At 38.3% G+C, this 15,038-nt stretch overlaps 1 long non-coding RNA gene across 1 annotated transcript; it reads right to left on the bottom strand.

The window, feature by feature from the left end:
• Positions 1–481: 481 nt before the first annotated feature.
• LOC112689527 lies at positions 482–14,487 on the bottom strand. Its single transcript, XR_003149130.1, has 3 exons — positions 14,276–14,487; positions 14,062–14,194; positions 482–2,015 (listed from the first exon to the last, which is right to left on the bottom strand). It is a non-coding gene; the product is annotated as an uncharacterized LOC112689527 (long non-coding RNA).
• Between the last annotated feature and the right edge of the window lie 551 nt (positions 14,488–15,038).

Here is a 15,038-nt window from a genome sequence, read left to right on the forward strand (position 1 = left end):
GGCTATATTCAATAACATCCATATCTGGTACTTTAGCGTATTGTAATTGACATTTTATCGATCATTCTGTTTACTATTCTATGATTTATTGGCAATAAAGTTCGACCGAAAAAATAGAATCGTTCAATCCTCAAGGGTGTACTTACGCTTTTAGTAACGTAAGTTTCTGTGCACCGCTATAGTATAATAATGTTGCGATCCGAGACAAAATTACACACAATGCCATTTTCAAACATTAGAAAATATTCATGCTTAACGTGTTTAATACTATGTATAATGATATCGAATTCAAATTTACAACTACAATGTTATAAAATAATTAATTTGATTAATTATGTTTATTATATGGTTGAATTGTTAACAATCATTAAAAATTATAAAAATATATATAAGTAAAAAATTACATTAAAATACTACAAAAATACTATTAAAATACCAAAAATATTATTTCAAAGTAACTGTGAAACAAGATGGTGGATAAATGTGGTTATGATCGTCATTTTAACAGTTTAACTTATAATTAATGTATTTGAATTATTTTCATACAAACATGTTGAAATTGTGGTTAATCGTTTTTCCGTTGAACACGCATGATTTAATATTATCGTCCTTACATCACGTTGTCAAATACCATTTAAATTTCATGTGAACATAATATTATTTATTTATTACTATTTATGTTATATATTATATTGCTGCTCACCCAATTCGGTTTGTACCAATGATTTACCTTGATGGAACAAAACTAGATAAAAAAAAATTTACACGGCAGTAAGTAATAACTATGTCTGAGTTTCGATTAGTTCGATATTTAATATTCAAATCAATAAATAATGGAATTATTATTAGTGGATTATACATTAACGACATAGCCATTTTGGTGGTATCTGTATCAAATTATGCTATTTCATTCCTTACGAGGTACGAAGTGAAATAAAAGATGATTGATCGATAACGACACGAGGTGCGACGATTATAACGATACTAGTACAATGCTATGAATATATATTTATTGATTTGATGTAGATCACGGATATGAGTGTATTGGCATTACAAACACGAAACCGATTCATATTTGTACGTTTTGAGAATGATTTCGAGTCCTAAGTCGTTGTATTTTTTAATATAATTCAAGTAAAAGAATCGTACACATATTTCATGCCACGGAAAAAAAAAGCATTAAATTATTTATTTCGTCTGGCTTTATTCATACTACGAATGCTATAATATTTCAAATCAACGATGAAACCAATTCAAACACAGCGTTTTACACACATCCGTTACATGTTTTTAATAAGTACAAGTACGGTGTACAATAATGGCCGTCCTAGCAGTGCGGCTGTGTGACGAAACATAATACGACACAAGATATGTATACGTTACCCGTGGTCGTATTCGAGTGCGCGTTCGTCATTCCTGGGTTCCAGTATAACATATTGTACCGGCCGGTGTTTGAATAAATATTATTATAAAATAATTGTAAATATACATTCATGTCGTTTTTCTGTACATCATATTATCGTACACAGCATTACATATTCTATTTAATGATCCGTACGTCCAGTGGCTGTATTTTGCGTCGGACTCCCGAAGGATTTTCTATAATACATGCCGTTTAGATGCCACGGTACCCGTACAGGTAAGTTAATAAATATTAATTTTTCGTTACAACTATAACCTACATATTATATTATATTTAAATGCATATAAATATTTATCGAAACTTTTCATGTTTAATCGATCAATAAATCTAAAGTGTCGAAGCTGTGTGTACGTGCACAACGCATCGAAGTCAATTGCGACATAATGCAGGAAACAACACATTTGTTTTTTTTTTTTTAATGGATTTAATTGGGTTTCGATCCCGTAAAATGTTTCTTTGGAATTCTCTTCACGGATCTTATCACTGAAAACACTCGATGTCCTTATTCAGAAAACCCAGTTTTTCGACAACGTCTCTATTAATTTGGCTGGCAATTGAATGTCTTGTTATTTATACTGCAAACAGCTTTACACTAAAAAAAAAAAAAAAGAATGAATACAATACAATTGAAAAAAATCGAAAGACAGCTAAGTTAAAAACTGCATTCCACCTGTGTGGACCAAACAAACGTCTCCTTCAACTTTACAAACGTAGGCATAACAATAAGTGTGCCGACAAGGGAATACAAATCAAGCAAACAAAATGTGTACACTTCTTAAACAGCGAAGTCGTGTACAGACACCCGAGCCAATTTAAATATTAGTTCTGAGCTCATACAATAATTATAATGCTTCTCTTGTATCCATACGTATTTAAGATCCGTGTATACATTTTAGGTACCAAGTTTGTAGAAAATCATCGGCACCTGATCACGGAAAAGCTTCAACTGTATAATTATGTTTTTTTTTAAAAAAAAAAAATTGTATAATACATAAATCCGTGTCATCTAAAAAAACTGTAACAGGAGGTAAACGTTATTATATTACAGTATCAGTTATGGTCTTGGTAATAACCAAAATTACACTATGTTTGTCTAAACAGTAGATTTTTTTAAGGAATAATATGTTCAATGAATCTTTAAGTAAAAAAAAAATTATATTTCTTTAGTTTTCGAAAGAGGTTATTACCAACATTTTATTTCAATTCTAACGTATGCATGGGCACATTGTACCACTTATATTATTTACAATCTACAAATCCTTAGTACCACAAATAATCTGTTACGGCAAATTATAGGCGTATCTTTAATATGACAATTGATCTAAGACGCGTTTTACGTTATGAAATTGTGTGTTTTATGGAATGTCGACAAAACCATTAGCCAGCGTTCATTCGAATGATACATGTTTCATTCTAAGAAGAAATATCGAGAAGTTCAATAAATAAAATAATTACCATTGAATCAAGCTCGCTTATACTCAACGATATTGGTACAAGAGTGTTCGTACATGATGATTCGTCTGATCGATAACCGTACGCATAATACGTAGGTACGATCGGAAAGAATTGCCAACAGACGGAATAACACAGAGTCGATAAAAAGTTGATAAACAGATACCTGTGTGTTTAATAACTTTTTGCGTATCAGTACGTCTTGGGTTACTCGTAAATATATGAATTAAATGCGGCCAACGTGATTTTAAACTGTTATACGGCGTAATCATATACATAATGTAGCAGTCAGTGTTATTATCACCACATTATGGTTGTTAGACGTAGGTACCTGATATACCTATAGAATGGTATACAAAAATGTATATATATATTCACATAAAAAAAAGACAATAATAAAAATTAAATAATGACCAGTTATAAGACACGTATAAGTACTATATTATAATGGTCACATTTTTCCGGTTGCCCGGTCTACATTAAAACGGGGGGTGATTTAAAGATATCAATAAAAAAATATTTCATTTACAGGAAACGTGCACCATGACGCGTTATAAAATCGAGGGAGCATAATAACAATACGGTGTACATCGACGATCACTCGCGTCCGACCCAACAACAATTAACCCTCTGGCACCGGTATAGCTGCAGTTGAAGAGCCGTATTGTGTACTGATTTCTTGAAAAGTGTTAACGGTACTCGGTTCGGGGTTCGAAATGTAGTGATATTAACAACTTTCAGAACAGCGTAAAAGTGGGAGCAGCAAACGGAGTTGCGTTGAATGTTTCGAAAATAACAAAATGAAAAAAGCAAAATCTATGTTTCGAATAAAACGTACACAAGAAATTTTATAGACGGCTACAATGAAAAATGAATTAAAAATAAAATTAATATAATCAATAAATTAATTACCCGTGTGAATTGTGATCTTCAAGATCTGACCGCTGAAAACGTGTCATCAGCCACGTTATTCCGTTGATAACACAAACGGGTACTTATACGTTGTACGAACACAACATCGAGTGTTCGCTCGCGGCTAAATTTTCGAACGTCTACAATATTATGTACGCCGCGTATAAGATTTCCGCGCATCGGGAGCCGTCGTGAAAAATTGGGATAGTCGTTTAAAAAAAAAAAAAAAAAAACTATACGATACCGCCGAACAAGCGCTCGACGAGCAACTCGAACGTACCATTTTAGGAGCCCACCAAAACGAACAAGACAACTGGAAAACCGTTATTTTCGTACTTTGTAGCACGGCTAACCTACGGGCGATACGTAGTTCGTCGGGGGTGTACGTCGCCGGGGGAGAAAAATGCGATGTACGAAAACCGTTCGGTCCAGCGCGTCGGAAACGCGACCGGTCGACGATTCGAGAATTAGGGCACCGCGATGCGAGTGGCAACCGAACGCGGTAACGCGAACGTACGGCGTCCGACGGGGCGTGATAAGAGCGCGTACGGATGATACGACGGGCGCAGCAATATAGACAACACGACGGACGAAGTGCTGCAGCTGTAATCGCGACCGTTATACCACGCGCGCGCGAACGAACAAATCTTTTCACCGTTTTTTTTTCGGATCACCGCGGGCGCGGGCGGCTCGCGGGATTTTTTTTTTACCGTTAAAATTTAGGCTCACGTGTAAGAAGGCGAGGGCGGCGAACGAGGGCACGTGCCCCTCGCGTGACAATAACAACGGCGAACAATAAAAAAATATTTATAGAAAAAAAAAAGAAAAAAAAAACGAGAACGCTCGCCGCATTATCGCATCATCCGCCCTCGCCGCCCCACGAAAACCGTCTATTGTCGCGAACAACAGTGTTTCGAGCGTTTCCAGTCCGCGAACACGTGATATCGCGCGCCAAAACTGGTTATACAATGTGCACACCACACGTTCGACATCCTGCGCGCGTATATATTATAATGTGCATAATTGTACGTAAAATAATATATTATATATTATTATTATTATTATTATTACTATCGTATTCCGATGAATAATAGCGTAACATGTTTTCAGTTTATTTATTATTATTTTAGCATTTTTTTTTTTTTTTTTTTCGTCTCCCGTCCCCTGTTCGCGAAACGACGTCGCACGTGCTTGAGTGCACACACGCACGACGACCGCCTCGACTGCGAAATTGGTCAGCCTCCCCCACGCGACGTTAGTAGTTCCAAACCGGTATCCGCTAACACGCACGACGCGGTCCGGGCGATCACTTTTGTTACAACAATGCGATATATCACAATTATCATTATTATTATTCATCTCCCGGGGGTCGGTAATAGCTCGTGTGCAAACACGTACGTGTACACATCGCGGAATAAATCGTAGGTACGCGTTTAAGGGATACGACGCGCGCACGCAGGGATGCGTATTCAGGTTTTCACCGGATTCGAATAATCAACAATCAACCACGTTAAACGTTTCGAAGGAAATGATCACTGCGAGTTCGTGCGGCTGTCCGCGGCTCGGCGGACGAACCGAATGTAATATCACGTGACGCGAAAATTACGTTTTACCCTTGTCACCCGAGAGCATCATAAAATATCGACCGTTATTGTTGATTGTACCGCAGTTACCAACTCCGGAGCCCGTGCGCGCACAGGTTTACGTAACGATCACCGCACTTGTGTCGGTTATTGCTGCCGTGCAAAAAATAACAGTAGTACAGAAGCTCAACAATCCGTCCGTAGTGAAGTGTCAATCGTCATATTTTAACAAGCTCTGGACGGAATACAAATTTTATTGCGATCGTCTCGTTCGAGTTGAACTGCATTGTAACGTGCGGTACTGCGTTGGCTCTTGGAGACGAGTGAAACGAAACGAAAATTATTTTTTTTCGACTCATTACACTTCTGGTTCTACGGACGCGAACCACAAAACGAATGGGGGATAGGAACACGCCCATCGAGACGAAATGGACTTTTGGCCTACCGACCGCTTTGATCTCTTCGACGGGATAAACCGGACAGGCACTCGGGGATAGATACATTCGTTACGCGTAAAATTAAAAATCGTAAGCGCACTCGTCGCGCGGCTCGTACACACGAATGCTGCATCGAAACGGTGCAATATCGCAAGCGCATTATAATTAATTACGGGTTGAACGCGTCTCGGCGTGCCCGCGGAATCGTGCGACTTCATAAATCGTACGGGATATATAAAAGGAGGAGACAAGTCGCACAAGACTTTATCGCGTTGGAATGCAAACACAACCGCGTAAGGTATCGTATCACGTCGAAATGTGTATATTATTATTATACGATGTGTACGGCAGTCGTCATTTCGGTGGGTACGTGTTGCGTGACACTGCGTGCGGCAGCCGCGCGTATATTTATGTACTGCCGCGACTACCACCCTCTGGGCAATCCTTGTCTTAAACAGGAGGTGAGATTATTCTGCCGTACGGTTAGGAAAAAAAAATAATCGTCGTTTATAAACGTTCAAACATGTATTACGCATATCCCGTGTACGGATACGCGCACACGTTAATTCATAAATTACGTTGTTCTAAACGAGTTTAATGGTCACATGCGCGTTTTGGTTCGCGGGATGAATGGGTGGAGAAAAATTAAAGAAACAACCGATTTCTACGTACGTGTACGCCGTGATCCGTCGGGGGAGACGGATATGCAACAAACATTACGGGTTGTGTTGCTGCGCAGCGTAGATGTTTTATCATCGATGTAAGTATATTATAAACGCGATATATAATTGACCGAAACACGAGAATCTTTACTAGTTTTTAATTTTAATTGAATTTTTTATTGTTTCATTATTAATTATAACATTGAACGTTCAAAATGTTTCCTGAAAAATGAGCGATACATGGATGCGGGGTGCGAAGTGGAAATACGGTTAAGTCTGATCAACCCTGAATTTAAAACAAATGTGTTGAACTGTTTTTTGTTCGTAAAATGTATGAAAATTAGAAGATACATTAAGATATTTTAAATTTTCTAAGGTGTCTCGATTGTGTACGTGATTGAGACGGTATAAATTGTACTGATCACGCAGCCGTCGTGAGTAATAACAGTTTGACATGAAGTTAATCGTGAACATTTTATTATAAAAAATCAATTATAATGCATGAACATACAATTGGGTTTAGGTTAGAATTTATGGACGATTATTGAAAACCTCGATTTAAAACACAGTATACTTGTACCATTTTATTGACCAGAGTAATTATTAAACATCAGAAATCTTGTAAAAATTTGTTAAAAATCATTTTGGCTTTTTAATTAAGAAAAAATCAATAGCCACCATCAACGCTGTTCGTCGGCCGTCGTGGTATTGGACCCTGTATCTTTCCAACGCATCACTTCAACTGTTTTTAAACCTTTTCTTCGGCACTCATCCCGTCGGTTACCATTCTGTTGACATTCTTACGATCGTATAGTTTCCGTTTTAAAATATCTGATAATTTTTGTTTTGTATATATATATATTATCGTTGTGGTTGTTTATCGAAAATAAAATTCGTCTGAAATCCGATGGACTGTTGCAGGTACACAATAATTCGATGTTCTCGCCCACTCGACGTCTCCGTTACACCCGTTTATTTAGATCAACGAGTAATCTCTGGGGATTTCTCCCAGAACCCTGTCGCTGCGAACGCCATGTCTCCGAATCCGGTCACGTCTACACGCACGCGGTTCGTCCGTTACGAACGTTAACGTAGTAATACGTATTTGCGCGTACTCAATGTCCCCAATGTTCACGCGTTATAACGAAAACGTGTGCGCGGGTGCGTTTATTATAATATCGTGCCGATCGGGTCGTCAGACGTCGTTTAAACGGGACATAGGCGGTCTGCGCGACGTCGTATTAGCGCGTTCGTCGACACGACGTACCGGTGTGTCGTACAGTATAATCGGTATTATTTAATCGTCCGATAGGTACGAAAGGGAAAGAAAACCCGAAACGGTCCGCGTACAATTGATCGCAAATCGGTCCGTAACTCAAAATCAAAACGTTCGAAACTTCGGTATTCTTGTGAACATACATACACTTCCGTTGCAGTCTGTATTCGATAATTTTATTTGACCGCACGACCCGATCGCGACGACATCGTGCGCGACAGCAACCGTTGTTGACGTGTAGCAGCAACGCGTATGGGCCGTAAATCGATTTCCAGTCGAAGACCGGTCGGGGAACGGGGCGAACCTACTCCGGACGTTTGCAAAATATCATTAGCACACGGCCGGCTACACGAACGTTGTTCGTGATCGTCACTCGGCTTTTTGTAAAAACAAAAAACAAAACACGAAAACGATAACCGATGACCGTTCGAAAAAACCGCGTTCGTACACGTAAACGCGTGAATAACGTCACTTCCGAACGTGTAACCGTAACAATCCGATTTTCAACCGGTGCAGCACTGGGCAAGACGATCTGTTTTTCCTCGCCGCGCCGGCACGTTTCGCGCACCATCCCCGAATCCCCGAGGCTTGCGGTGAACGGGAGGGATTCGCATTCGTCGAGCGCAAACGACGCGCACGCGATGCACAGTAGAACGTTTGACTATCCGAATTAATCGGGACCACGCCGGTTAGCCGGACAGGCGATAGTTGGAAATTAAAAAAAATCAATATTATTACACATTATTGATTTATTTTACGTATTATCACGAATTACGTACCACGTTATTATTTGTTACGGGCATGATATGTCCGGTAAATCATGTGTGCACGTGTTGATGAGCTAGCCCCGCACGCGGACGTCGTCAAGATGATCGCGAGTGCCCGGAGGTGGAACTGGGAATTTTTACGCCCGGTGAAGATGTTAAAATCACGCCCTATCCGTAGACCAATAATCAAATACTCTTCTCGAGAATTTTTTCCTAATTAATTAATATGCAATCACACTCGTCGAGTTTTGACGTAACAACAGCGTTTAACAAAGATGAAAATATCAAGTTGATAATGATTACAGAAATCACACCCTCCAAAATTTTACGCCCGCGGACGAATCCCCGTCACCCGCCCCCTAGTTCAGACCCTGCAAGCGCCTACCGATAGCGAACCGCGACCGGGATGATGCATTACGCCGTTGAAACGTAATAACGTTCGGATAACAACAGAGGGGGTCCCGGCGTAACGGAGGTTCGGATAACCGACGTTTTACAATTATTATTATTTTTTTCGGTCGTCGTCCGACCGAGCGCGTTCTACACGGCCCGCCCGTCACGTTACACGCGTTGCCGCGCGCGCGAAAACCTGATCTCCGAATTTCCGTGCAGACATCGCGGCGGCTATAAATCAGGACGCGCATTAGCCGCGGAACTATTAACGCCGCCGCCGCGCATCCTCCGTCGATACTTTTTCCACGTGTTCGACCGTTTACACGTATACCATACTGTGTGTAAACGTGTACGTACGGATATATTATTAACATTCGTCGTCGTCGTCGTCGTCGTCGCGATCGTCGCGATCGTCGTCGTTATATATTATTTACTCGCCCGTTGGACGTCGTAAATTGTGGGGGCCCCCGAAACGAATAAATACGGGACGAAAAGAAAAAAAAAAACGAGTTTTTTTTATATACGGCGTGTACGCGTACATTTCGTGCGTCTGTGTGAAATCGCATTTTCTAGGTTCGTGACAACGTCCGTCGCGAGTCGGCATCGTTTTTTTTTTTTTCCTTCTCCTCCGTCCGTCGGTCCGTCTTTCTCAGACTCGGTCTCCGTCTTCCGTCGTGTGGTTTTTTCGGCCGATTAAGGTTAAGTGCATCTCTCGTGCCCGCGTATCGGTCGCCGGACCAACTCATGCGTGTGTGTGTGCGTGCGCGCGCGCGCACCGTACAGTAGAGTATGTACGTGTGGACACGAAAAGAAAACAAAGTTTTTTTGTTTTTTTTTTTTTTTTAATCCACAACGACGACATTTAAAGTGTAATATATTTTATGTACACTTGCGCTGCAATAATAATAATAACGCGTACTCCGGACGAAGAGGTAACCGATGGTAAAAAAAAAAAAAATAAATAAATATACGCGGTAATTGGTGTGTGTATTTTTTTTTTTTTCGTTTTCGACAATAACATATTACCGCGTGCGTTCACGGAAAAATTGTTGGTCTTTATTTTCTCGAGAAATACATTTATTATATTTTATTCCGCAAACATGCGAGGTGGCCGTAAAAATATACGATACACATATGTATTATAATTTCGTGATTTATTTGTTATTATTACTATGCACTTGTGCAAAAGTGAAACGGTAATTATAACTGCACATTACGTTGCAAACGATAAATGAATTGTCCGTAACTTCGTCGCTAGATAACACCGTGTCAATGGATATCCGTCCGCTCGGTTTAAACATAAGGCAATGAGAAAAATACAACAAATAAATCGTTTCCTCCGTACAATTAATTAGCATGTGATATAATAATATCAAACGTTTGTAAAATTAATAAATATTAACTACATTCTTTAATATCAGTTAGTTATTTACTTAAGATTTACGTGGTTCTCATTATCAGTCTGTTTCAAATTTTATATTTCTACTTATTAAAATTGTTATAGATAACCGAGAATTTACGTAACTTTCAGTCATATCTGCAAAACTTTTACTGGGGAACATAATTAATTTTTTTTTATTCGAAAATCTTCTTTATATATATTCATTTGTTCAACAAATATTCTAATTACAATTATTATTTTATTAACATATATTTCACGAAAAATTATTTCTCCTTAAAGTTCTACTCTTGAACTAACTATACCCGATGATAAAATTAATTCTTAAACGAAAAATAAAAATAAATTTTTATTACTGTGATTGAAATATTTTTTATAACTCGATGAATTTCTGGAGGTGAATCGTATTTATTAAAGAAAATCAATATTATTACACGCATGAGGTTATTCCAACTTTTTGTCGATATTTATATATTTATGCACAAAATGATGTAAATTTAACAATGTTGTTAATGTATTGAAAAAAGTGTGGACATTATTTTTCAAATTTGCAAATAAACATTACGATTATAAGCCACTCATAATCAAATAAAACGTGAAAATTCGTACTTTATAATGTGTTAATCAACTATTTGTTTCTACGATTGCAAGCCACCAGTCAAAAACTAACTTTAACTAGTTAAAGCATGGGAATTCGTAGTTCATAAAGTATTTCAATCAACTATTTGTTTTTCGATAGTTTCTTAAATATAAGTATACTTAGTACAATAAAATTAATAGTTATATTGAATTTTAAGTTGTTCGACGCACTTAATTAACGTAACTAAGACTCGTGTACATGAATTTAGTGTACATATACATGTATTGTACATGAACATGACTTTGTAGGAATTATATACATACCCATGTTTAGAACGTTAACGTTGTTAACAAATTTTTTGTCAATATATGATAATGTATTGGTCATTATATGCTATGTATAATATGATATCTTCTTTGGTTGGGTTCGATGGAATAACTCGGCATTCAGGTTTATTAAGCAACAAATGACATTTAACTTGCATAGTTTTTCGGTAATAATTTTTTTTTTATATGTGTATAAAATTATTCAAAATCGAGTAAATCGCATTATTTATGATATGATTATAATATAATATTATATATTATATAAATATACTTATACACGTCTTACGATAAACGTATATTTTACGGTATCTTTAGTGTTCATCATGCCTATTATGTTATGTACAAGTTTGTTATTGGTCAACTATGCAAAAATGATGTACGCATATAACCTATAACGAGTGTGCGACTAGATGTCTTCCGAGGACATATTTATTGCAAATATTTCCAGTAAAGATAATTTATAAATTCAGATTTATCCGTCCAAGAGTTATTGCTTAAATGTTTCCAACTTGAAAAACTCAAAAACAAACGTAGATTTCTATTAACACGGTTAAGATTGCTATTAAATAGTCTTCGAGAAACACCCAAGTTATAACACCCATTAGTGTTTATGATATAACTACCCATGTACATTTAATGTAAACCAAACGTCTTATCAAATACCGATTCCTGTATATTTTCATACGATTCATTTTTTTTTTTTTACATTAAAAATATTTGAAATGAGCAACACGATTGTACGTACTTATAATATTTATAAATATATGTTAAGCTGTCATTGCTTCGTCAGTATATATAATTATTAACATGGAACTTGAGCGCTGTATAATATATTATAATTTTTCTAGCCGACAATAGTCTGAAACTATAATATATATATATATATATAAATGTATAATGTAATTCCATTTATATGATTCCAAATATATCGTCTCTCAAATATTAATTAGAGTTGCTTTCAATTGATGGGTTATCGTCATGACTGAATTGAAAATATGATTTAGAAAAGTCATTATAACTTTAGAGTTTTTTTTGCCCAACACACCTTATTTAAAAAAATATGATTAATGATATTAAGCAACTGATTATAAAAATATTAAAGAAGAAAATATGTACTTATCAAATAATTTAGAACTCAAAAAAACTACTTGTGTAAAATCAAATTGTTTATTCTGTTCATACAAATTATGTAGTACAACGTATAACGTGGAAGTTATCGTTGTTTTCCTTTTTAATTTCTGATGCAGATTACATTCACATTGCATGATGTTTGGATTTTCTGGAGTAATTTCGTCCGTTGAAACGGTTCATTTGAAACACGTGTCCTTATCGAGAAGTTTAATGAGAAATTTCTCCGGATTAAAAGTGATTATAGAACGTTAACTACGTTCTATATATGTATGTATATATATTTTAAAGTTTTATACTTCTCGACTTTCTAATGCAGTTCGTACACATTTAGACAATCGCTTTATTTGTATTGGATTATTACATTAAACGTTGAAGCGGACGCGTTTATTATTTTATATACAACACTTGATATAATTGGAAATAAAAGTTTTAAAACTTCGAATGACGGACGAACGTCTTGAGGCGCCTAGAGGATAAACACACGCGCGTTCAAACTTTTATACCGGTGCCGTTGTGAATCATAGACCGCGGTATTTTTGTTTTACAATCGTGTACTTATACCTCGGAATAAAAAAAATTAACAAAAAAAACCGACGACAACGATTTCGCACAAGTCGCACAAAACGTTCGACCTACCGCGATGATTGCAGAACGATTCGCTGGTACACCCGAACAACGATTGTTCATCCAACGAATAATCATTCGCTTACAGCCGCACGAATCGTGTTCGAAGGGTTAATAAAGCAGGCATGGAATGGATTCGTAAACGAGCAGAAGAAAAAAAATTGTAAATGTTAATTCCGAACGTCTAGTTGTGACCGTACCGCGAAACGCGTGGACACGTGGTGCGTTGTATACATACGCGCACCGTTTGGCTGTCGAACAACAATCACAATACCAGTGGCGCGCGCAGGGGGGAGAGGTTAAGGAGTATTAATACCCCAACCCCCGAAATTTTCTCCGAGGTCTAGGTTTATATTTAGAAATTTTACAAGTTTGAAATACGAAGAGCTAGTATTGAATACCTAGTATCATTGATGATAGAATATTATATTCTATTACCAATGCTATTGTTCAAATCAAAATATATAAAGGACTTGAATGATTTTGTTGATTGTAAAATGTGTTACATTTTTACCTTGACCCCCCCCCCCCGAAAAAAATCTTGTGCGCGCCACTGCACAATACTATCAAACTCATTTGCGCATTTGCACACGGTGAAACGTACTTGCGCTCGATTGCCCCGGATGTCATTCGGCAACACGTGCATCCGTGTATTACACTATTCGCGCGCGTAACGAACGTACGCGATTGACGCGCGATGTACAGTGAATTAGAAAAAAAATAAATAAAAATAATAATAAAAACAACCCGTTCGTTGGACGGTCGAAAATTTCTCGAGCCGACGCACGTCGCGGAGTCGATATCGGGCCGGTCGCGCGCGTTGTTTTACGTACGCGCGCGCGAAACCGACGAACACGTGAAAAACATTCGAGACATATTACAACGGAACGGATCATTGACGCGACTAGGTCTAAAATATTAGGGGGGGGGGTCTGAAAACCTACAAATAAATCTAGTCAATGTGAGCCATGGGGTGCTTCGCCCCCCCCCCCCGTACCACCCGTTGCCGCAACCACGGAACAATAATTATTAATTGAAATAAAAACAATCGTAAAATAATATTACCGTATTACATTATTGAACATCGTGTACCTACCTTATTCTGTGTCGTACGTTTTACGTAAAATATGACATAACACCACCGCAACATTCCACCGCCGTCCGTCACATTTGTTAGACAACAATGTTATTATTAACTGTGCAGGATCGTAGGAATCACCAAAAGAAAACTAATAATAATAATAATAATAATAATATTTTATATTTATACAGTTTACTTTTGAACAATTCTCCGCGTCGTATACACATACCGTTCGGTTAGGCATCTCGCTGCTCCGCGCTTAAGTGATCGTTAGATTTTAAGCAATCAAAAAAAAAAAATTGAGGGGGGGCTAAGTCCCTAAGTCCCCCTTCCCTAGTCGCGCCGACGGGACGGATCTCGTGCGGACGTGCGATCCCGCTGCGGAGCGCGTAACAACACGCGGTCGTGATTAATGCAATTGTGCCCGCGATCAACAATACGTTTCTCGGAGCGGTGAATTGAAAAAAAATGAATTAAAAAAAAAAAAAAAACCGACCGTCGTACGTTTACGGACACTAGCGCGCGTAAGCGACGGAACGGAGGCGGCCGCGCGGCCGTTCGGCGCCCATTAGTCCGTTATCGAAAAGTAATTAGTCTCCGGGACATTCCGGCTGACCTCCGCGACGGGTGGTACGTACGCGGAGCACTCGGCACTCTAAAAACACGCGTGCGCGTACGTAACGTACGTGAACAAAAAATGTGCGCGCCGCGCAACCGCCCTTTAAACGCGCGTCACCTTTCGGAACGATTTCGCGTTCGTTTAATTATAATGCCCGCAGACGCACTACCGCGCGATCTAATAATCCGCGATCGGACGCCAAAGCCGCCCTACATTTTTCTCTTGTACACGCGCATACCACAACACGTGTACACGCCGTACGTATGCGATACCGTGTTTACGCGTGTTACAGTAGCGTGTTTGATGGGGGGGGGGGGGGGGGGCGATAGAGGCAATCGCTCCCCCCCGAGAATTTTTAGACCAAGACAATTTT

Source organism: Sipha flava, unplaced genomic scaffold, assembly GCF_003268045.1.
Source record: "Sipha flava isolate LNK unplaced genomic scaffold, YSA_version1 44_pilon_pilon, whole genome shotgun sequence".
In the NCBI taxonomy this organism is placed as follows: domain Eukaryota; kingdom Metazoa; phylum Arthropoda; class Insecta; order Hemiptera; family Aphididae; genus Sipha; species Sipha flava.